This window comes from Dermacentor albipictus, chromosome 1 (assembly GCF_038994185.2).
Source record: "Dermacentor albipictus isolate Rhodes 1998 colony chromosome 1, USDA_Dalb.pri_finalv2, whole genome shotgun sequence".
NCBI classification, from domain to species: Eukaryota; Metazoa; Arthropoda; class Arachnida; order Ixodida; family Ixodidae; genus Dermacentor; species Dermacentor albipictus.
This window is the reverse complement of record NC_091821.1, coordinates 190,459,534-190,482,794: the sequence shown is the minus strand read 5'-3', so window position 1 is coordinate 190,482,794 and position 23,261 is coordinate 190,459,534. Positions and strand designations below refer to the sequence as shown.

The window sequence follows — 23,261 nt, the reverse complement described above, 5'->3', positions numbered from 1 at the left end:
CCGCAATAAACCTTCAGTTGGTATTCAGCGCTCGTGTTTATGGGATTTAGCATTAGTCAGTGTCTTAAAGGTGTGCGGCCTATAAAATGAAATTGGCTTAATTGAGCGCCTTTCCGTAACTGCAATTAGGCGTGGTGTTATCCGATGAGCATAAAGTGATAAAAAAATTTTAAAGTAGTTCGGAAACCCGAACATTGTCATTGCATTTGATGACGAAACTCGACCGAGGTGTTTGGACGTGCGAGAAAATAGCTCCTACTTTCACCTAGACGTTTCTTTTATATGCCTACCTTGCGATTTGTATTGCAGATGTCCACATGCCAAGACTATAGAAACAACATGCATGAACTGTGTTTGTGCTGCTTTTTCTACCCTGGGAGACGCATTTAAAAAATTTACTTCACATGGCATGCCTGTAGTGTTTCTTATTTATGCTACCTACGTTGAGCATTTTAACTATTTTTGGTTGACTTTTCATGTGATATACTCATAAAACTTTCATGCTGAGTGCGAAGTGGTGGATGCCTTCTCCTCAAATATTTATACATTTTAACGTTTGACAAGTGAGAAAATTTTCTTGTCGTCATTGTTATTGTTGCTGTTGTTATATTATTAAATAGGCAACGACACTGAGAATAAACAGCGTTACGAGAGCAGCAAGAAGTCGTTTTCTGGGTAGTTATAAATCACCCACCTCTACCTTTCTTTTTTCTTTTTTCTGCGCCACAATCCTTTCCTTTCTTTGTGTTTTTCAGCACAGCTAGAGCTTAATAACATTATAGACTTCTTCTTTTACGTAACACCGTATGTAGTGATCTTTCTAAGGACTTTAATTTGCATCTGGATGATCATGAATTGTTTTTCTATATTGAAACGATTTACTGTGCCCACAGCGTAGCCTTATGTTGTGTAATGCGTCCACGTGCCGGTCTTTACGTGCAACTGTTTTCTAGTCAGGTCCGCAGCTTTACGCATATTGTCAGATAATCGTTTGTTAGGAGTACAGGGTCTCTGTTAAGTTATTCTTTGAAAGGTAGAGCCACGTACAAAAAACTTTGCACAACATTTCATGTCAAGAATGAAGCTCACAGAGAGGTTTGCTCCGCGCCGCCATTAAGCATGCATCATGGAGGCTAATTTAAACTTTGCACAGCTTCAGTACTGCTTAGTATGAAAAAAAGCAAGTTGGTTTGGCTCCTCCGCTAATTAAGTAACTCATAATCTCATAATAATCAGGAATCAAAGCGTAACAAAACAGAACACTCACGAAAACCGCGAGAGCGTCCTACCAATCAATTCACGCGGTAGTACGGCAAGCTTTAAGGTTTGCTTATGAAAACCTGATTTCGTAGTCTCCTGCAAAGCCCTTTGAGTGAAAGCGACTGCCCTGTTTTACATTGTCTCCTGTCGCCTAACCAGCAATGTGTCAACGGGGCACCGAGGCATTATTATTCGACCTTTCCTTTGTTTCGATTTCTCGAAATCTTTCATCTTTTCTCTTGCAACGGGATGTACACTGTTGTGTCACGCAATATCACTACCAACATTGACGACTTATTCTTGCAGTTTATTAGAAGACGTTCAGTACTGCATCACCAAAATAAGAACTAATAAGAAGAAAACAGACAGTAGTAGCAGCGTGATGTAAGCATGCCTAATTCGATGGACATCTTAGTGTCGCGTGCATTGCATGAGCCCTCACTGAAACTTTTCCTGTTCCATGCAACACATCTTTATCTACATGAGCAGAGCGTAAGGCTCAGTGACGCAACAACACAATATTCCAGAAAATATATAAAAGTCTCGTTATAAAAGGCCTTGCCCTCAACCATGACTACTACTTTTACTAGCAATATATTCAAATGACTGATAAAATGATGCGTACTTTAATATCAGGTCACTTCCACGCATGCACTATTCACATCTGAAACGTATAAGTCACATTAAGGTGGGTGATAATGATCAGTACAAACGCCAACAAGTTGCGTTTATGATAAGTGCCGGTGACTCGAAGTGTGTGGCAGAATTTTATATGGACATCATTGTGTGTGTTAGAGAGAGAAGGGCAAATGAAAAACAGGGAGGTTCACCAGAGATTATCTCCGGTTGGCTACCCTGTACATGGGGAGGGGCAAGAGGATGCGATAGATGAGAAAAAAAGAACACGAAAAGAAAAGAAAAAGAATACCGCACAGACAGACCTCATTGTGCTACTTAAAACAACTACATGCTGCGAAACTGTTTTTATTCATAACCACAGACCTCTGATACGTAATTTATACTCCTTTATTTTGCTTTTTTATGGCTGTTGCTGCTATTGTCTAAACGAAAACACGCCCCAGTGTGTGGCCGTCGTGCTTCGGGGCGGCGTCTCTTTTTTAACACTTTATTGGACTTGTTATCCATTGGTAAAACAGCGTTCATAAATTGCAAAGAGGTAACACTTAATGTGAGTTTGAAGCAACTGACATGCTGTTAATATCTGTCGTTGGATTTACGGGAAAAAAGTAATGCGAGATGAAAATAAAAACGCAAGTTCGTTCATCGTAGAAGTAATACTGAGACGCGATTCACATATCTGCATCTGAGATGCAGATATGCAAACTATATAAACTGTGTTGCACTTTGCGCTTTTGGGACAGGCTGCACTTGCATAAGGTCAACATAACCGGAGAACTCTCAGCAGAAAACAGCGCAGACGCATATTTTCTGCGTCCCTTGAGAAAACACATGCGCGTGCTGGCCGTGGCGGTCATTCGTGAGGACAATTTTTTTGTTCTTTTATATATTCTTATTTCTCCCATGTATGTCTGTTGATAATGTTCCGTTTCTGTTCCGTTCCACCTTTGTTTCTTTTGTTGTCTCTCTCCATAGCATGCCTTGTGCTTGCGTACTAAAAGCGCACCATCTTCAAATGTACCTTGCCCACTGAGAACGCGGTCAGTGCTATAGGTCAATGCTATAGGAATGTGAGCGCTGAGGCTCACATTCTGACCCCAGTGCTTACCCTTCACACCATTTCAGTGCCAGGAGCGCCAAAAAGACCAGTTCACTTTGTCCAGAAGCTTTGCTTAAACTAGTATTGGCTTGGCAACCCTTGACGAGGGCAGTACAGGTTTCCACTGCCGAGAAAAAATGCCGCGAGACGGCAATCGTTGCACTCAACGGCAGGCATTTATTGCTTTGGCATTTATGCTTCAGAAGCTTCCTGGCTTCCAATTCTTCCAGTGAAAGCACAGACTACATATTACTGAAAGCACAGATTACATACGCGCAGAAAAACAAATAAATTGTGGTGCATATTCACGATACGCAGGTGTCGGAGACGCGTGCAGGGGATAAAGGTGTAGTGACTTTGTTCCTTATCACTGGTAATGGCCCGAAAATTACAGCGACTAGGTTTTGGTCGTACTAATTACGAGACTATGTTTTAAAATTTTAATCCATGCAGCCTTGTATGAAATTTAACTCACTTCTACTGACTAGAAAATAGTTAAGGAACACATTAGTGTCATTAGCAACTTGGGAACCCCACAAAAAATAAGTATTCGTCGCTATCACACGAAAAAGTAGAGTGACTATGTCTCGTGATATCAAGTTTCAGCCTTGTACACCACGCGGTACAAGTATTATACGCTTTCCCACTTGGATACGCAGTCCGTGTCATATCAAAAAAGCACATCTCATTCACAAGATTAAGTGAAGCAACTTCAGCGGACTTTTTGAGCAAGGGTAGCCGTGATATGACATATTTGGCTGACGGGTATTAAACTTAATAGTATTTAATCAATAATAATTATTGGATAAGTACTGTATGAACATCTAATTAAACAATCATATATATATATATATATATATATATATATATATATATATATATATATATATATATATATATATATATATATATATATATATATATATATATATATATATATAAATTCCAGAGCCATTCCACTCTGTGAAGATGGATGACCAGCGGAGCTGTATACATGGTGGTGAATATGTGCGTTGAAAGTAAGACACCATACCGCAATACATTTTATTTTTTCACAATATTTGTTGTTTTATTAAATTGCATACTCAATGCTTCTTTGTCATTTCTAACCTTCTTTTGTTTGCTTTTTTGTATTTATTATTTGGTAACCAAGGTGCCTATCGCTTTATGATCGCTAGGATATACGGCCAGTGGCTCTGCGGCGACACTGGAACGGTTCTTGGCCAATGTGAGGTGTATACACGACCGATGACGCGTCGTAGGCACACCGATGTTGGTGTAACATTGAATGCCGAGCCTTTCCAAGAGAAACGCCACGAACCACTTTCCGCATGGCCGAGACGCGTCTGTGTTCAAATAACCCACAATTACGATGGGAGTGGACTCGGTAGGGGTAATCAAACCAAACGTGCATACGCTTGGCGTTTGCGGCGCGATCTTCGTCCGTATTACGTGCCGCCTGCCGTCGCCGCTCACATTCCCGCCTCTGCCGTTCACGAAGGTCTTCGTAGGCGCGCTCTTCTTCCGCAGTCCTCACTGCACGCGGCCTACCCATTGCACGGCTGGAAGAGAACTGAGATGAGGTTTCGTGGGTTGCCTATACAGCCCGTGACGTCAAACCACAATCCATACTAAACAGTGTCTATTCCGGTTTTGCTTTGTTTATTAGGATATTTTTTTATCACCTTACGTTTTGACACTTCTCGCGATCAAACGCAGCTGGGACATACCCGGCGGTACGCTTTTGCTTTATGCTTTAGCTCTTTTGGCTCTGACGTGGCAGCCGTCTTTCTTGCCTGCGCACACAAACCGCCAGAATCTAACATATACCAGCTCCGCTGTAATAACTGTGGAGGAAAGGGGACGTAGGCTACAAACGACTGTGCTTCCTGTGGCGGCGTTCCTGCAAGAACTATAAACGACTTATGGTTCTTGCAGGGACGCTGCCTGAAGAAGTGCAGTCTACCTAGCACAAATTCCCTTGGACATTCGGTAAACTGTCAGGACGCTTCCGTGGCCTTTTTTCCGGTGACTTTTGCAGCATGTGAACATGTTTCTTTTTTATTTTTATCGCTCGCTATGCTATGTGCAAACGCACCACAGTGCTTTTGCACATCGCAATATGGCGATCTTGGTTACGCATACGCATACCTGTTGGATTAGTTTACTGCCGCAATCAGCCTGGTTCACTAACTGGATCTTAATTATTCGTATGATGTGCCACCTGACTGGAAATCTTTGTCTCCATTTTCGACTCTATCCGGAGCCTTCGTATGGCCTGCCGTTTTTCGGCTTTGAAATAATTTATTTAGGCATTCGTATCGGCAAACAAGGAGTGGCGAACATACTAATACAAGTGCACATTATCCGCGAGCGGTTGCCGTCTTAATTATTTTACTAATCAAACGAAAGTTTTGACATCTCTAAGCTTACGAAACCCGCCGTGGTTGCTCAGTGGCTATGGTGTTGGGCTGCTGAGCACGAGGTCGTGGGATCGAATCCCGGCCACGGCGGCCGCATTTCGATGGGGGCGAAATGCGAAAACACCAGTGTGCTTAGATTTAGGTGCACGTTAAAGAACCCCAGGTGGTCAAAATTTCCGGAGTCCTCCACTACGGCGTGCCTCATAATCAGAAAGTGGTTTTGGCACGTAAAACCCCAAATATTATTATTAAGCTTACGAAGATACCAGGCATTTAAGGGAAAGAAGGGTCCCCTGAGCCTCGCCGCTACATGCGTTCAATACGCGATATTCAAGGTAGCCTACCATGCACTATTAAATTGTCTCTTAAATGAGGTAGCGTTTAACACTCATAAACGTTCCTTTGGAGAAGTTTCCTTGCTGAAATTGTAGCCAAGTTTCCGAGAAAGCAGTATACAGGATTCTGGCTGAAACAACGCTCAAGATCTGTAGGAGTCCGATGTCAGATTGCTGTAGCTCAGCGTCGTTTACCTACCGCTACGCTCCCCTTTCACGCGCTCAAGCTAGCCAGAAAGCTCCGTTGATTTCGCATTTTTCAAAAGTGCGCGTCTTGCGGAGAAACAAGGCAACCAAATGCACTAACTGTCCCGTTCTGCTCAACCGTCTTGCAGCGGCGCGAGGGCGGTGTTCTGTTTTCCGCTGCCGGCTTGAGCACTGTGCGCAAGCGGAGTGGTGTTGCCGCTGAGCGGATGTGCGCAACCCGTTAGGATATGCACGTGTCTAAGTGTAGGGCGCCATAAGTGCTGAGCTACAATTCTGTCATTAATAAACAATGAAAGGAACTAAGATTCTATAAAATTCTATCCTCTTTAGACGATGTGTTTCCCGACAATGGCAGAGGACGTAAGAGAGTTCTCAAAAGGCAGTTCACTAGTCTTCACCAGAGACGAGCAGCACAACGAGGCATTTCTTTCTTATACTTTTTGGTCATTGCACAGTCGTGTTTTATATGCATTCTTCACTTCAAAAGCCTGAAACGCATTGCTGGTTGCTGCATCATTGTTATCCTTTTTTTTTTCTGACCGGAATGGGTTCATACGAAGTTCTTCTGCTCGTAATTCCATAAAGTAAACCTTCAATGCAGAGCGTTCTCTGATTCCAACATTCGTTGTGTTGCACTTCACTGGCAACACCGTGCCTCCCTAGTGGCTCATCATATATACCGTCATGCCCTTTCTTACTGCACTCTATTTGCTTGTAGTGAATTCCTTTCTCCAAGTCGTCGTCGTTTTTACGTGAAGGCTACGACGGCGAACACGGTTCGTAGGAGATACCAACTCTATCACCAAGCTATTTTTACTTTCTTTAAAACCAACCACAGCTCTGGGAATAAGTATTAACTGAAATCGTTAGTGAATGTTTACATTCTGAAGACATTTTGCAAACGTTACGGTGCGTTATATGTAATATCTGACAGGCATGAGATCCATCGCACATTCAGGCAATATGCAGTCACTGATAACTACACCCACTGCTTTCTGCACACCACCATGATTTATTTCTTTACCTAATCCTAAAAGTACCCTTCCCTGCAAATGGCTCTAATTTGTGGAAAGCGGCTCCGACTCTTTCCATACACAGCAAGGCGTCTCTTGCGTTGGCGAACAATAACTTCATGGCTCTCACAGCCTATAATGGAGTGAGCTTATACCAATGCACTACGATGCAAAAGTTTCTCGGCGACGTTTTGCTCGTGGATTGTTGCGGAGAGAAAGCGAATGCACAACGTTGATAAAGCTCGGCTCACTTGCCAGAAAATTAGTATGGTAATATATTGTGGCACATCGAAAAAGCATAACTATTCGGCAAATACAATGACTCTCCGAGCTATTCCCTGGTTTTGTCGCCCATGCACAATACACAACCCAAAGTAATCACGCCTTTTGCGGTCACTTTTCGCTGCTGATTTAATTGAAGTCAGCGTCTTGTAAGCCTGCCGCGAGCTAAACACAAAAAATGAACCAGTAAGACTTAACATGCACCCTCAGTTCTACGTGTTCCATTTTATCTTAGTGTGAACTAGGCCGTATCCACCGCAGAGTCTGTGTGCACGTAATTGAAAGTACATGTGCAAATGTGTGTGTCAGTGTGTGTCAGTGTGTAAGTGTACATAAACAGAAAAGTGAGCCTATATTATCTATTTTATATCAAAAGATCGTGTTGCAGCGCTCTGCTGTTACGGTAGTTTGTAAAGTAGTCGCCCAGAATGAAAAACCAAACTCACGGAAAGAATGCGACAGCTGGATTATTGCGACATTCTATTCTTTTGCGTTGTTCAGTCCACGAGAGTTGAGGTGAGCTAATAATAAGACTTTGCCGTAATGTCTGCGTTTGTGATTTGTGAACGCGTCTAGTGTTGTGTGTCACCTTTTTGGGTTGTTGTAAACACACCATGATCAGTACGCAGGCGTATATTGCGAAGATGAAAACTTGTTTGAACCATGCGTTACCATATGTGGATGCTGTTCACGTTTGTTTCTTTTTTTGTAAATAAAGTGTGACGTTTGTGAAGATTCAACAAAGTCTGCATCTTTTGTCATGCTTGCGCTGCGTAAACTAAGCCCATCTCCTTTCCTTTCTTTTCTTCGATTGATTCAACTCTGGAAGATTTTTTTTGCGCTATTAGTTGTGTGATTTTCGTACAGGGGGGGAAAGACGGCTAAGGGATGACAAGAAAGAAGGAAAGAAAGAAAAAAGGGAGGGAGGAAGGGAAGACCACCATAGGGTAGCAAACCGCGCGTGCGTCTGGTTAACCTCCCTGTCTTTCTTTACTTCTTCTGCTCCTACTCTTCCATACAGGTAGTAGGCATGGGATCAAGCAAGCGGCTAAAACGACGCATTTGCTGCAAAGCATCAGACAAGATCTGAACAGCCAGGGCAGCGAAAGGCATCAGGCATCATCAAGGGGTGCAGAAGTAGTGGTTCAGGGTGTAATGCTGTTGACTGCGCCAGCCGTCCTGTACAGTATTTTCCTTGGTTCATTTTTCACTCTACGGCTAGAAAAACAACTGTATACTGAACTGATACCCGATCCTAAAAAGCATATGGTGCGATGATAGGGAAATGACAGAGACTTAAAGAGGCCGTAATAGCAATGTTGGTGGAGTAAAGTGGTGCGCTATGCAGAGAGGAAGGCAGAATTTGCGACGCCCTTCAATCATGAGCTCGTTACCTTTCGTCTCTGTGTCTATTTTCATCTGTCGTCTGAAATAGCATCGAATCTCCTATCCGTAGTGAGACGACTTAATGAGATAGTTCGTTCCATAGTCAGCGTGGACAGAAGTTGATTCCCCTAGATGGGATCACATACAGGCTAATAGTGCTTTCTGTATGCTAATGCACAGGTTCCGCAAAACAGCCAACAATACATACAGAGTCAATAGCTACTTTTGCTGTTGTTGTTGCTGTTTTTTTTTTGCTTAGCCTAACAGATTTAGTAGTGTCGTCTAAGTAGGCGAGTGTAATGTTTACGCCGATCTTGCCGCTCTTTCCTGCTTTAGATTCATAGGGATCAGCTTACAGGTTTCACTTTCTTTTGAAGGTGAAGTCAGTCGTTCTTTACAGTTTAAAGCAGGCACCTTCTTTGTTTATCAACGGTTGCACCACCCTGGATTATAGAAAGAACGGTACGTTTGACAAAGGCTCTTGAGTTTATGTGGCAGAATTCGCGTGAAAGCTATCATACAGTCTTCAAATGAACAAAGCACGCCATTACGCTCATAAAAGGGAACTTAGCATTCAGCCCCAAACATATGGCTTCACATAAATACGTTTTACAAAAAGGGCTCCAAGTTAGCAGAAACGCCACAAAAATAAGAAACAAAAGGCATCTGAACAAAGAAGCTCGAGAGACCCGCATTTCTTCGTACTGAGCTCAAGTACCGTTGTTTTATAGACACGAGCGGCCTTCAGCACTGACATGGCCAGTCACGCTGTACTTGCCGCGCTGCTTATCGCCAGCGGGACCACAATCGGCGGGGGAAGTCCTGAATCATGTAAGTTGCCAAAGCTACCTTCAGCCTACCATCGAGATTACATTAACCTATTCACGAAGACCAAGGCACATTGAAAACTAAACCACGCAGTGGTAGCCCCGTAGCTTCCTTTCGTGGTGAAGCTATTAAAGACAATGCACATAGCGTTCCTGAAATCCACAGTCGCCCGCGGAAATATTGCAGAAAATTTCTGACGCATTCACCATAATGACAGACCTAAATCAAAGAGAGAGAGAGAGAGAAGGGAAGACGGAAAGGCAGGGAGGTTAACTAGACTGAGTCCAGTTTGCTACCCTACGCGTGGGGAGGGGAATGGGGAGTGAAAGAGAAAGAGAGAGAACTTAAGTGTAGGTTGTCTATAGTCGCGCACTCAAGTCCGTCGCCTTCAGGTAGCGAAAAAGCGCTCTAACTGCTTTTTGGGCCAATGAGCTGTGAGGCCAGGCTCCCAAGATCTTCGCTTCCGTGAATGGCCTGTCATCCAGTCTATTTAATGCACACTGGAGAGTCTCACGTTGATTATCGAAGCGAGAACAGTGGCACAGAAGGTGGCTGATGGTCTCTTCACACTTGCACTTAGCGCACATTGGTGAATCCGCCATTCCAATGCGGTAGCTGTAGGAGTTGGTGAATGCTACTCCTACCCACAGCCGACACAGCAGTGTTGCGTCACGTCGTGGAAGGTTCGCTGGTAATGTAAGTTTTAGTGATGGGTCGAGACTGTGTAAACGACACTTAGAGTTCTGTGGTGTATGCCAGCAACCTAACGTGATTGCACGAGCTAGACTGCGAAGCTCTCTTGCAGCGTCGACTCTGGATAAAGGTATAAGGACTGTCGGTGAGCCAGCCTGGGCACGTCGGGCAGCGTCATCGGCGAGGTGATTACCAACGATGCCACAGTGTCCCGGCAGCCACTGAAATATGATGTCATGTCCTCGTTCAGATGCGCAATGGCAGGTTTCGTTGATTTGTGACACCAGCTGTTCATAATTGCCACGTCGTAAGCTTCGCAAGCTCTGGAGGGCTGCTTTCGAGTCACAAAATATTGCCCATTTGTTGGGCGGTTCTTTTTCAATGTATTCGACAGCAGCGCGAAGAGCGGCCAGTTCAGAACCTGTAGATGTCGTTACGTGAGAAGTTTTGAACTTGATGACGACCGATTGAGATGGTAGAACAACGGCGCCCGTAGAATTTTCGGACACGGAACCATCCGTGTAAACATGAATTCGGTTAGCATATGAAAAATGTAGAAGTTCCAATGTGGTCTGCTTGAGAGCCGCGGTGGGCAGGCTAGCTTTCTTCACTATTCCTGGAACAGCAAGGTACACAGGAGGCTTCTTCAAGCACCACATAGGGGATGGCGTTCTTGTTGCGGGTGAGTGCCTCAAAGACAAAGAGTGCCGGTTAGCCGCAATCGATCTGGAGAACGCTGCCTTGGGTCTTTTCTCAGGCAAGTGAGCGAGATGGTGGTCAGGGACTCTGGATATATGGCGAACATGCGCCCGGAGTGTGTCGATATCTATATAGGTCCTTATTAGGTTGTCTCTCGCGAGGGCAATTGTTGCAACGGTTGAAGCATTTCGAGGTACCCCCAGACATGTTCGAAGGGCTTGGCCTTGAATGCTCTGTAGGACATGGATGCTAGTTTTGTTAGCATTGGACAGCACTGGTGTGCTGTATCGCAAGTATCCTAGGAAGAGCGTCCTGTATAGTTGAAGCATAGCTGCCACGGATGTGCCCCACGTTTTACCGGCAAGAAACCTTAGTATATGGGAGATAGAAGTAAGCCTCTTCTTCAAGTATGAGATGTGGGGGCTCCATGAAAGGTCTCTGTCTATAATAACGCCTAGGAATCGGTGAGTTTTTGCGTACGAAATTGGTTGGTGGTCAATAGAAATGGGGTACCAGGTCATGGGCTTGTGGGTAAAGGCGACTAAGGCGCATTTCTCGGTCGAAATGCTTAGGCCTTGCTCACGCAGGTACGATGATGTTAGAGTCACTGCTTTTTGGAGGCGTGCACGCACCTGGAGACGTGTAACTGCCGAGGCCCATATGCATACGTCGTCAGCATACATTGAGAGGTTTACTGTATGCGGTAGAACGTCGGCAAGGCCAAGGATTGCAAGGTTGAACAAAGTGGGGCTAAGAACCCCACCCTGAGGGACGCCACGATAAGTGTAATGGTCAGTAGTTCGGCCATCTGCACTGTGCACAAAGAAGGATCTTTTGAATAGATAGCTCCGAATCCACCGAAACATGCGTCCACCAATTCCATTATTTTCCAGGGCATCAAGGATGGCTTCATGCGTTACATTGTCGTAGGCGCTTTTCACGTCGAGTAATAGTGCAACCGGTATACGCTTGTGGTGTTTGTCTTGTTGTACAGACGTGACTAGATCGATGACGTTGTCAATAAACGAACGGCCTCTTCTAAAACCAGCCATGGCATCGGGGTATACGTTGTGGCGCTCAAGATACCATTCTAGGCGGGTGAGAATCATTCTTTCCATGACCTTCCCAACACAGCTGGACAGCGCAATGGGTCGGTAGGACGCTAGGTCAAGTGGCGACTTTCCAGGCTTCAGGAGTGGTATCAAGCGGCTGGACTTCGACCGCTCAGGAACGACGCCATCAGTCCATGACTGGTTATAACATTCCAGAAGTCTGCTTCGGCCATCTTCACCTAGGTGGCATAAAGCAGCGTAGGTGATGCCGTCTGGTCCTGGCGACGATGAGCGCCTGCATGAGGCCAGAGCAGCGTCCAATTCCTCAAGTGAGAAGGACACATTCAATTCCGGGAAGCGTGTCGCAGGAACCTCACCCAGAATTTCGTCACTGATGGTGACCACACTGCCCGCAGTCTTCACACAGAAGTCTTCGGCTATATCGACCTGTGAGCGGCCTTGATAGAGGGCTAGGGATGAGAATGGGTGTCGTTGCTGTGGAGACGAGCCAAGGCCGCGCACCGTCCTCCATATGATAGACAGTGGCTTGCGGGGGTCAAGTGATTCGCAGAACGTCTTCCACCGTTGTTCCTCCAGCCTGTCCATACGACGTTGGATTTTCTTCTGTATACGTCGAGCGACTCTAAGGTCATGAATTGACTTCGTGCGCCTGTATCGCCTCTCGGCTCTTCTGCGAATGGTTCGAAGTCGCTCAAGCTCCATGTCAAAATCCGTACGTTTTTTAGCGGATGTAAATGTGTACTTAGACGATTCCAGTACACTTGTAATAAGATTCTCAATGGTGACGGTAAATCCTTCTTTGCATGCCTCTTCCACCTTTGTCTTATACGTTGACCACCTTATATATACTTGTCGGGAAGTACAAGAGGAGAAGCTTCCGAATCCAGTGATACTTAAGTAGGTGGGAATGTGGTCACTACCATGAGTCTCGATGTCAGAGAACCATCGAACATTTTGATCAAGTTGCCGTGACACCAAGGTCAAGTCTAAGCAACTGCTGTAGTTCGAACCACGCAAGTACGTCGGACTGCCATCGTTCATAATGCTAAGTTCATGGTCGGAAGCAAATTCCACAAGTTTCCGGCCCCTCGAATCTATTCTGGAGCTTCCCCAAGCCAAGTGATGAGCATTGAAGTCTCCCGTGATAATCCAGGGTCCAGTAGTCGCCGTCAGGATGTCTCGCAATCGGTCGCCGTCGAACCGACTATATGGGGATATGTAGGCGCCGATAAGGGAGAAGGCCACTTTATTCTTTGTAATGCGGAGACACACGTATTGGTTTCCATCATGAGGCTGCACGGAGTGGGGAATGTAAGTCAGTTCTGTACGGATGTAAACAATTACTTTGCTGGATTGCCCGCACGTCGACGCCATAAAGGCTTCGTATCCAGAGAGTCTTAGCGCTTTGGACACGTTCGGTTCACATATTACCACTACAGGAAATTGGTGCGTGAAAACGTATTGGCGGAAACATGAAATCCGTGATTTAAGTCCTCTGGCATTCCACTGGAAAATCGTCGCGCTACGCACTTCATCACGGAATGAAGGCAGTGGAAGAGCCATTGTGCTTATGCAAGATTTGCAAGCACTGGGCTCAGGGCATCCAACACTTGCACTGCGCTTCGAGCTGTTGGCGTATTCGAGTTGCCCACAAGCGTGCGAATCGCATCTATCAAAGACTTGAGCATTGTAACAATTCGGCGGTCATGCTCTGTCAGCTCATCTGGGTGAGGGGTGGAGCATTGTGGTGCCTTTCCTTGTTGGGGTTTTTCCACAGGGCTTATCCTTGGCAGTGGTGGCCATTCCTCATCCACGGCATTCTTTTGAGATGCTCCGTTATCTATACATGGTTTGGAAACATTCTGCACTGAGGTTGGAGCAGATTTAACAGCAAGAGGCTGTGCGGCACGCGTATTCTGTGTGCGGAGAGCAGAATTCCTTGATGAGCGTCTGCGACGAGAACGACGTCGCCTGACGTCAGCAGCTGCTTCACGATGAGTCGACCGGTCCCTCACCATTTTCTTCAAGATGGAGAGTTCTCGCTTAACTCTAGGACATTCCTTTGATGAGGCATCGTGGGGCCCTTGACAGTTCGGACACTTAAAAGTTCTTGCCTGGCAGTTGCCTGCAGAGTGTTGCGCTGCACAGCGGGAACATACAGCAGACTTTCCACATACGGCGCTCACGTGACCGAATTTCTGACAGTTTCTACACTGAAGCGGCTTCGGAACAAAGGGCCGGACAGCATGTCGAAAATGACCTACCTTCACATGCGATGGAAGGCAGTCACCTTTAAAGACAATTTTCACGCATCTGGAAGTTCCGAGACGGGCCACCTGTAGTATCTGGATCCCATGATTGGCAGGCTTTATCAAAAGGGGTAAATCCTCGCCTGAGATGGCCGCATCAATGTCATATATGACGCCTGTAGTAGTCTCTTTTCCCATCGGGATGATGGTACGGACGTTCATGCCACCGAGAACAGTGACGGCTCGCAGAGAATCTAACGCCGACGCTTGGGCGACGTCTACCGCGACAATATTCTTCCGAGGGTTGACTCGTACGTCCTCAATGCTATTCGGCAACAGTCTCTCGAGTTCAACCGATGCAACTTGCCTGTTGAGGAACCTCATGTTGTCGGAGGGTAGCACAGGTAAGAAAAGGATGGTGTACTTCGGCGAACTCTGCGGAGTCCTCATAGTAGATGTGTCCACAGAGGCCCTAAGCATCCGCCGCTTTGCTTTCTGGCTCAGGACAGTCACGTAGTCGTCGTCGGAGCTGTCGTCGCTCTCGGTCGAGTCTATCAGGGTAGCCTCGCTGTCGCTCGAGAGGCTGTTCCGCTTCCTTGAGGCTGCCGACGCGGGCGCCGCTACATCAGGTGGGAGTGCGGGTGGCTCCACTTCCATTCCCGTCGGGCAGGGAACAGTGATGCCCGGAGGAAAGCGAGAATTACCACAAATTACTGGTGACGGAGAACAAGCACTCAGCAATAGAATCACTTCTTCTTCATCAAAGCAATTAAGTTATGGACAGCAGACTCCTTGCACATAGCATCTGCTCCTTAATTTATTAATTTGCAAGTTATACAGAGCTATTGCAAATTTTGCGAGCCCCACTAAGTCAAACAACCAGAATATGCGCGCTTTCTTCTACAAACTCCCCACAAACTCCAATAAATTCATGTCCGCCTTCTGGAAGAATAAAGATATTGAATTCTGAATACTGACTGTCGCGTTTGACACCATCAGCCACCACATTCTTTCTTAACCTTTCTTCCATATGTAACTACCTTAACTCAAGTTTTAGGTATCGGTGGTTCGCATACCAAACAAGTAATGAAAGCTGTTCCAGAAGGCTGGCTTTTAAGCCCTCTATTATTCGTTATGTATTTAATTATCTTCCTCGCAGTTCAACTAGTACCTCATCCATAGTACACGCTGATGACACCGTTACTTTTGCAACGTGGGTGGCCTAAATACAGTAATAAATTGAGTGAATTCCGACCTAAGTAACCTATTTTCGCTATATTTTTCATACATATAATCATGTAATACGCCTTGCAATGCCACTCTTTCTAGAAACTCATGTCCGTTTACATTCAGTTGAGGTAGTGTTTTTTGGTGTTAAATTACACCATCACCTTTAGTTAAACTTATTCTGACATACGGTGCCAAAAAATTGCTTTGGTTTAAGCACACTAATTTTAACAGGCTCCTGTATGCCACGACACAAAAATATTTTACTTTATTGCAAATTTGTAATTTCCACTTGCAATATTGCACGTCAGCTTGCGGAAACACACATTCTACGTCCATAATGCATCTGCAACATTTACAACAAGCTCCGAAGTTTGTCAATTTCTGTAGTTATATGAAGTACGCAGTTCTAATTTACGGCTCTTTAAGCATCCTACCATTACGTTAAATATTTCAGCCCAAAATTTACTGATATACCGCATGCTCACCGATGAAGTCTTCTTAGACAGAAATAATAGTTCTCTTACTAGCCGTAAAAATATAAGAGATTCGTCTAAGAACAATTTCTCACTTTCCTGAATAAACAGTAATTATGGAAGATTCACTGCTCTTTGTATGAGTATTAAATACGCGAAAGAACTACCATCTCACACTAAAGCCCTCTGCGCTATACAGTCTAACACCCAATACAGACGTCAAGAAACATTTGCTAACCAAACTACTATCTACAGGTTCAATACTTTGAATATATAGTGTAACCTTGTTTATTTTACATTTTTCAACGTTTACTTATGGTTATGTTTTTCATATTGTCCCCTGATTAATTTATGTTCCTTAGTCTTCAGTTTCTCTTTTCAGAAAATCTACAGCTTTCATTTGTGTTGTATATACCTAGTTTATACTATTCTTGCACTTCACATATTGTAGACATTTGTTTTGCCTAATTATTTGTTAAGTTAAACTTGTGTACTTTCTTGTCACTGTATGTTGGCAATAACAAGTTAATTAATATATTGTTGATTACTTGTAGGATATCACCCTGACAGGTTTGTAACTCCGGAACCTCTTCCTGTACTCATTTTGAATAAGTTCCCCAGAAGCGATCCCCATAGAATCGTTCAAACATTTTTTTTTTAACTTTCCATTTGTGCGCGTTGAGAAGCAAGACCAGTCAAACGGAGACTAAGTGCTTGTTATGATGGATGGTTAATGCAGTGAAACCCTCTGCTCGATGCAGTAATTTTGTTGCTAACCGTTTGAGCCAGTGCCCTCACCCCCCCCCCCCTTCGTTGTGCTAAGAAAACAAAACACCCTTCAGGAACTTTTCTCGCTGCTTTCAAGTTTTGGTAGCCTTTGATTTACATAGCAACGCGAAGTAGTATAATGCCTGTCTGCTGTACTATACTTATGAACACACCTAGCCAGATAGCATGTGCGTCCGTGATCTCAACAGCAGAGTTTTGAGGTGCGCCTTTCTTTCTGTACCCACAGCCATACAGTCGCCATTGCGATTATCGTTGTTGATTTCATTGCTGCATGTTATCATTTAGCAATCCTCCATTCACAGTAAACTGGCACTGCACGGAGTTCTGAATGGGCTAATTGAAGTTCTCTAGCATGAACTTTGGACTTTCCGCTCAAAGTTGCATTTGGTCAGTACACGATTACTTCTGCTTCTATTCGTATAATTCCCATTCTCGGCCCACCCGATCAATAGCTTTAATGCAAGGCGCCCGTTCAAATACGTCTTGCGTCTTGGTAAGTAACGTAGCCGGCATTCCGAGCTTTTGCGATATCAAAGCACACATTTCTAACAAGATTCCTAACAAAATTGTTGTCCATACTGCTGTAGAACTATGGGAGCCTTCCTCGCTTTTGGTCTCAAGTCGTCATGACTGAAATTTTTCAGAAAGCTTCCTACTAATAGTGCACTTTCAGGAATACGTGTCCCTCAATGATAATGCGTCCCTCGTGAATGGTGAATGTTGTAAGTGCTGTCTGTTAGGATAAAATTATAATTGGGATTTCATGCGTATGCGTGCGTGCGTGCGTGCGTGCGTGCGTGCGTGCGTGCGTGCGTGCACGTGTGTGTTGAAAAAGAAAAACTTCCGATACAACTTTCTGTTGCTCAAAACGTGCTACACAAGTGCTGTTTTTTTCGACCGTGAAAGAAGCCCGCGAATGCACGCAAAATCGCCAAGCGACTAGCCTCTTCAGGCACTTTGCGTGTATTCACGGGCTCCTTTCACGCTCTGAAAAACAATTTTATGTAGCACGTATTCAGAAACAGAAAGCGTTATCGAGAGTTTTTCATATTACTGCACAATTTTCTCATTGACACCTTTGATCTAATTATAATATAAGAGAAGATGATTAAGGAATTCAAACTAATTATGTATTTACGCGGAGTGGAAAAAGTAATCTGAGCATCTCCAAGTGACGGCAAATAACAATGCCTTGGTTCTGTTCAGCTACGTGACATTCGCATATATTTAAATATTGGTGCATAATAGTTGGGACACCCTGTATAGTTCGAGAAAGATAAAGCTTCTGTAACTTACCCAGTAGAACAGAGTGATAACTGCTGAAAGCCGAGAACAAAGGGCTCGGCGAACGTCCTTGTCAGTGCAGGCGATGTGCCAGACTAAAATACCCGACGCGTAACCCATTAAATCATGGCCCAAGATTGGGTACAATCCCTCGGCGACACGTTCATTCCAGAAGTGCAGGAACAAGCTGCACTATACGCGATAAAGATTTAGGTAGAGCTTAACTCTTCATGCGCACAAGTTTGTTTGAGAAGTAAAACCGAATATTATTGAACAAATTGTGAGTATCTCGTAAGAAAATGCTGCTGTGAGCTGAAGAAATAAAATGCCACTTTTCAGTCGGACAAAGTGAGGTGGGCACCTGAGGGGCCACCACACATTAAGGGTCTAGTAGTCACTTTTTCTTGAAAGCAGCACAACAGTCCTTGTTTCCTCGCAGGCACAAGGGGGCATTGCGTGTCTCGTACATCCACATTGTCCTCGACGGCTGCAAATTTGTGCTGAACATGGGTCAGCTCCATAGTGCGTGCCTTTTCGGCTGGCGCTTCCTGTTAATTAGACGTATCATAGTGTTTACATTAGACTTTGATATTCTTATCTCAACTTCCTTTGTGACGGATCCCCAGAAAGGAACGCGGTTCTTCTACCGTAGTGAGCCTGCGAGGCTTGCACTGCTACATGGGCGGAGAAATTTGTGTGAAATACCAGCAGCTCTGTCAAGGATGGCAGCTAAAAGCTGGCTGAAAATGTCACTTCGATTTACAGAATACCGCTCAACCATCTCACCAATAGCGAATATTTTATCTGTGAACAGAATAAAATACTTTATTTCCATCATTAATGGATGAGGAGAGGACAACTGCTGTATAGCCACCCCTGACTGGCCCTCTTCCCCCTTCTGGATAGAGCAGGTGATGCAGAAGAGGTCCTCAAGAAAAAAGAAACGCCAAATACAGTTGCGAAATGTAGATATACATTCCAGTAAGAAGGAAACATAATATCCCTGGAAAAAAAAAAGCTATGTAACATATTATAGCTGAAGAGTAATATTGCGTAAATGAAATTTGAGAGAAGCAGAGTCGCTGTCAAAAATAAGAAGTACTGAACACAAAATGATCAAGTATATAACTTCAGACCGTATATCACTCATTCAAAATCTGAGGATACCTAAGCACTTCTTAGGAGTTGTGAATGCGAAAGCATTAAGGTCTAATTGAATGTCGCTGAGCGGCCCTTCGAGGCTTATGCTGTGAGTAGTGTACCATAGCGGTACGTGCCGCCCGAGCCAGCAAGCGCCAGTAGCCCGCGGTGCTGGCTCGGGCGCCGCGCGCTGGCTTCCGGCAGCGAGAGCGAGAGTGACGTGGCGTCGTGGTGATGCCCTCTCCATTCTCGCGACACCTCGCGCGCTATCGTTGCCCTTTCGCCCACTCTGCTCCGTTGAGGCGTGCTCGTGACGTGGCGTCTCACCCGGTGGCTTTTTAGGCGCCGTTTCGCTGTTACAGACTACAGACGGCGGATTTTTCGCTCAATGGGTCACTTGACGCTTTCTAATTGAAAAGAAATTCGGGCCAAGAAAGTACATATCAAAATAATATTAGAAGATTCGCGTTCCGTGTTCATAACTAAATGACTCCGATGTTTAACTAAACATTTTTTTTCAATTCTCTTACATTCACGCTCATAATATAAATATTCTCTTTCATGTAATTGTTCAGCAAAGTGGGAATGTGGCACTGAAGTCACTGTGTCGCATAGTTGGTGCGGTAAGCGTGTAGTTTCCCATATTCTAGTTACCGTGTGCTGTAATCAGTATGAGGTTTTCAAAAAACTTGACCAAGTTTAATTTTTTGATGAATTAGGGGGTTTTACGTGTCAAAACCACCTTCTGATTATGAGGCACGCTGTAGTGGAGGACTACGGAAATTTAGACCACCTGGGGTTCTTTAACGTGCACCTAAACCTAAGTACACGGGTGTTTTCGCATTTCGCCCCCACCGAAATGCGGCCGCCGTGGCAGCGATTCTATCCCGCGACATCGTGCTCAGCAGCCGAACACCATAGCCACTGAGCAACCACGGCGGGTATTGACCAAGTTTAGCGAGATAATTTATATTGTCTTTCAACACGTTTGTTAGCGCATTGCACAAATTATAGCTATGCATGTCTTCAATCCGTGACAAGCTTAATTTATTGAGTAATGGCTGCACCGAAGGGGGAGGAGGAATTATATAAATTAAGAAGGGGTTAGCAACTCGAATAACGTTTCTCCGTAGTTTTTTTTTTCGTTTTATATTCGGTGGTCCCATAGTTATGAAACTGTCAGTGGGAGTACCTAATACTATACATATCAAGTATAGTATTAATAGTACAGCTTCTCAATATTAAACATAGTTATTGTACCTTAAATCAACATACAATAATTTATGTGTGATGGAAACAACGTATTGTAAAGAAGAAATAAGATACTTTTGCTGACAATCTTTGTGTCTGTAAAGCTGTCCAGTTATTTGCACAAGCTTTTTTAGGCATCTATTCTATATGTCTGACTCAGGACATGTTCGCGTAATTATCACACCAAAGTTTAAACTGGTGTCCGAGTGCCATCACATTACCAGACTGCATCAGCTTTAGACATGGGGCAATGACCTTTCACTCTGCTTGAACAGTATGGCTTTTGCTTCGCGTGTGTTAATGACCAACCAATTTTGAATTACCCAAGTACTAATCTTTCTTAACGCGGTGTTTGCCCGGTCGAAAATTTTTGTGGTAATTTCTGAAGCTAAAAATACTCGTATCGTCAGCATAGATGACTAATTTGATCTGTTCGTCCAAAATGGTATTTAAGTACAGAATAAATAAAAATGAACTCAAGATGCTGCCCTGGAATACTACTGTGCAAATCGGGAGCAAGCCCGAATAGTTGCCGTTCTACGTACCGAAAACTATATGAGAGATAATATTGGATTGGTTGCAACAGTTCAACTCGTATTTCGTAAATTTCCAAATTGCTAATTAGTTGTTTTCGGTCTAGGTGATCAAATCCTTTTGTAAAAACACCAAATATAGCTAATACATATTTCCTATTGTCTATATTCTTTATAGTATACTCCGTCTGGTCAAGTAACGCAGATTATGTTCACCAATGTAGGCGGAAACTGTACTACGCATCGAACAGAATGTTTGCTTTAATTAAAGAATCTGAAGGTCGCATTAAAATTAATTTTTCTAAGCCCTTTGAAAAATCTGCCAGCACAGGAACCGGGCGACAATGCCCAAAATTATTGTAATTCCTCTTATAAGTATGGTCATTTTTAGACAATGTTCCCAGCTGAAGTACACATTAAATATATGCGTTATGACTGGTGCTACCACATCAATGACAAATTTCCCAGGTCTTATTTGTATCCCTTGAGTGCCTAAACTAGTAGTGTTATCCAATGCGAAAATAGTAGACTATCTCAACTGCCGTAACGGGTTTGGGAAACATGCTACTAGAACAATAGGTATTAGATTCTACATGTATCACATCGCTTATTGATGGTAGTGACAAATTGGTATATTTTGCATTCAAGGCATTCGATTAACTATGCCCACTTATAAATTCACCATTTATTGTCAGATCACTTCCACAGTTTGATAACTTAAATGGTTTAGAACGTCATTTAATTTCGTCCAGATACCTTTCATATCACGGCTGAGGGAAACAAAGCCGTTCTCGAGGTACTGGGTCTTGGCTTTCTTTAATTCTTTATTCACGTCATTGCGGTACTTCCTAAATTCTTGAAAATCTGAGGGGCCTCGAGTTTGAAGAACTTCTCATATAAACCGTTTCTTTTAGGATGGTTGTCACTAATAGGGTCTTTAAAAAATTTAAATTATTGGGTTTAACGTGCCAAAAGCACTAACAGGGTCTTGTTTATCGATGGCTTTCTGGTTTTTCTCGGAGCTCGGAAAGCCATGAAAGGGAACTACTTTGAGTACAGATGCATAACTCTTTTAAAAAACAGGTTGAACCCAATGTTAACATTGCGAATGGGTGACCATTCAGTAGGTATTATATCATGTCGGAAATAAACCAGCTGTGATGGCAGAATTTTTCGGTTCGCAGCGTTAAAGAAAGGAAACACATCAAGGCAGATGACGATTATCGTTGTGTGGCAGAAGGGGTACGCCAATTGAAGGCTGTAAACTGTTCTTAGAGTGCACTCTTAGGAACTGTGTTAAGCATACATGGCGACTACTTCTCAGCTTCAATTTCGCAGTTACAATTGTGCCCTAAAGTAAGTTATTAAAAATATTACAATTCTTACAAAATGTTACAATTTCGGTAATTAACGAATTTATCGTCAAAATTTGGCATGTTGCTAATGCCCTCCTAGCCACGTAACCAATCTACAAAGACGGCAGGAGCCTAGATGCATGTTACAGTTTCCTTAAACGTAAAGTGTTCCGCATCAGAATAAGCCCCTAGTATGCGTGCTGTCCTGTGTTGAACGTGTCGGATGATGACGTCGTTTCCGTGAAACGAAAGTCTGCGGGATACCTCGAGAAAAACCGCTTCTGCGATAAAAATTGGTCGCACCACGTGTCAACGAAGGCCGAAGGCAGCGCGCCACCTCTCTTGAAGTAGAGGAAGCTTGGAGAGGCGCGCCATCTGAATGGTGTAAGGCGGGGCCCGCGAGTTGCAATCGAAGCGTGTACGGCGCTCCTGAGGTACAGACGAGCGAATGTCCTCATTATCGTAGCTATAGGAGCAAGCCGGGAGTGGCACGCGTTTCATGAAGTACATAATTTTTGTTGTACCGAGCTGCACTCGTTACATTAGCGTTTCCGTGCCCATTTGAAAGCTCTAGATACGAAGCGTAATTAAGACGAGGATACACTTTGCAACGGATCGAGCTCTTGTTATCTTCAGTGAAAGAAGTCGAAATGCAGTGCTTCTTACTTCAGCATTTTTAAGGCACAACGCGTATCTACTAATGCGAATTGAATAAGCCGAAATTACGTTTTGTTATGGGCCGCTTTTACCAGTGCGCCCGCATGTTCATTGTGTACTATCGGATAGCCTGTCTCGGGACACCCTGTTGTACCACTTCTTGTTAGTGAAGAGCCTGTGAGAGACCCTCGACTACGAGGCCTTTACTCTAGGGCCTCTCTTCTGCATCGCCTTGGACGTAGTCCTTCGCTTCTAAGCAATTGTGGCACCACCTTCAGTTCATGCTGTCCGCAGAAGTGTGTCGAAAGGCTTCTCCGAAGAACGAGACCCTGGAATAGCTAGTTCGGATCGCGAGCAGTTGTA

The 23,261-nt window shown here is 44.2% G+C and overlaps 1 long non-coding RNA gene across 2 annotated transcripts in view; it reads left to right on the top strand.

Moving 5' to 3' along the window:
* Positions 1–9,316: 9,316 nt before the first annotated feature.
* LOC135897981 (uncharacterized) overlaps positions 9,317–23,261 on the top strand; it is a 72,158-nt gene continuing 58,213 nt past the window's right edge. The window contains exon 1 of one of the 2 annotated variants that reach the window (XR_010563224.1): positions 9,317–9,475. This is a non-coding gene — a long non-coding RNA (uncharacterized lncRNA). The remainder of the gene's footprint in view (positions 9,476–23,261) is intronic. The other variant, XR_010563225.2, reaches the window with a different exon arrangement.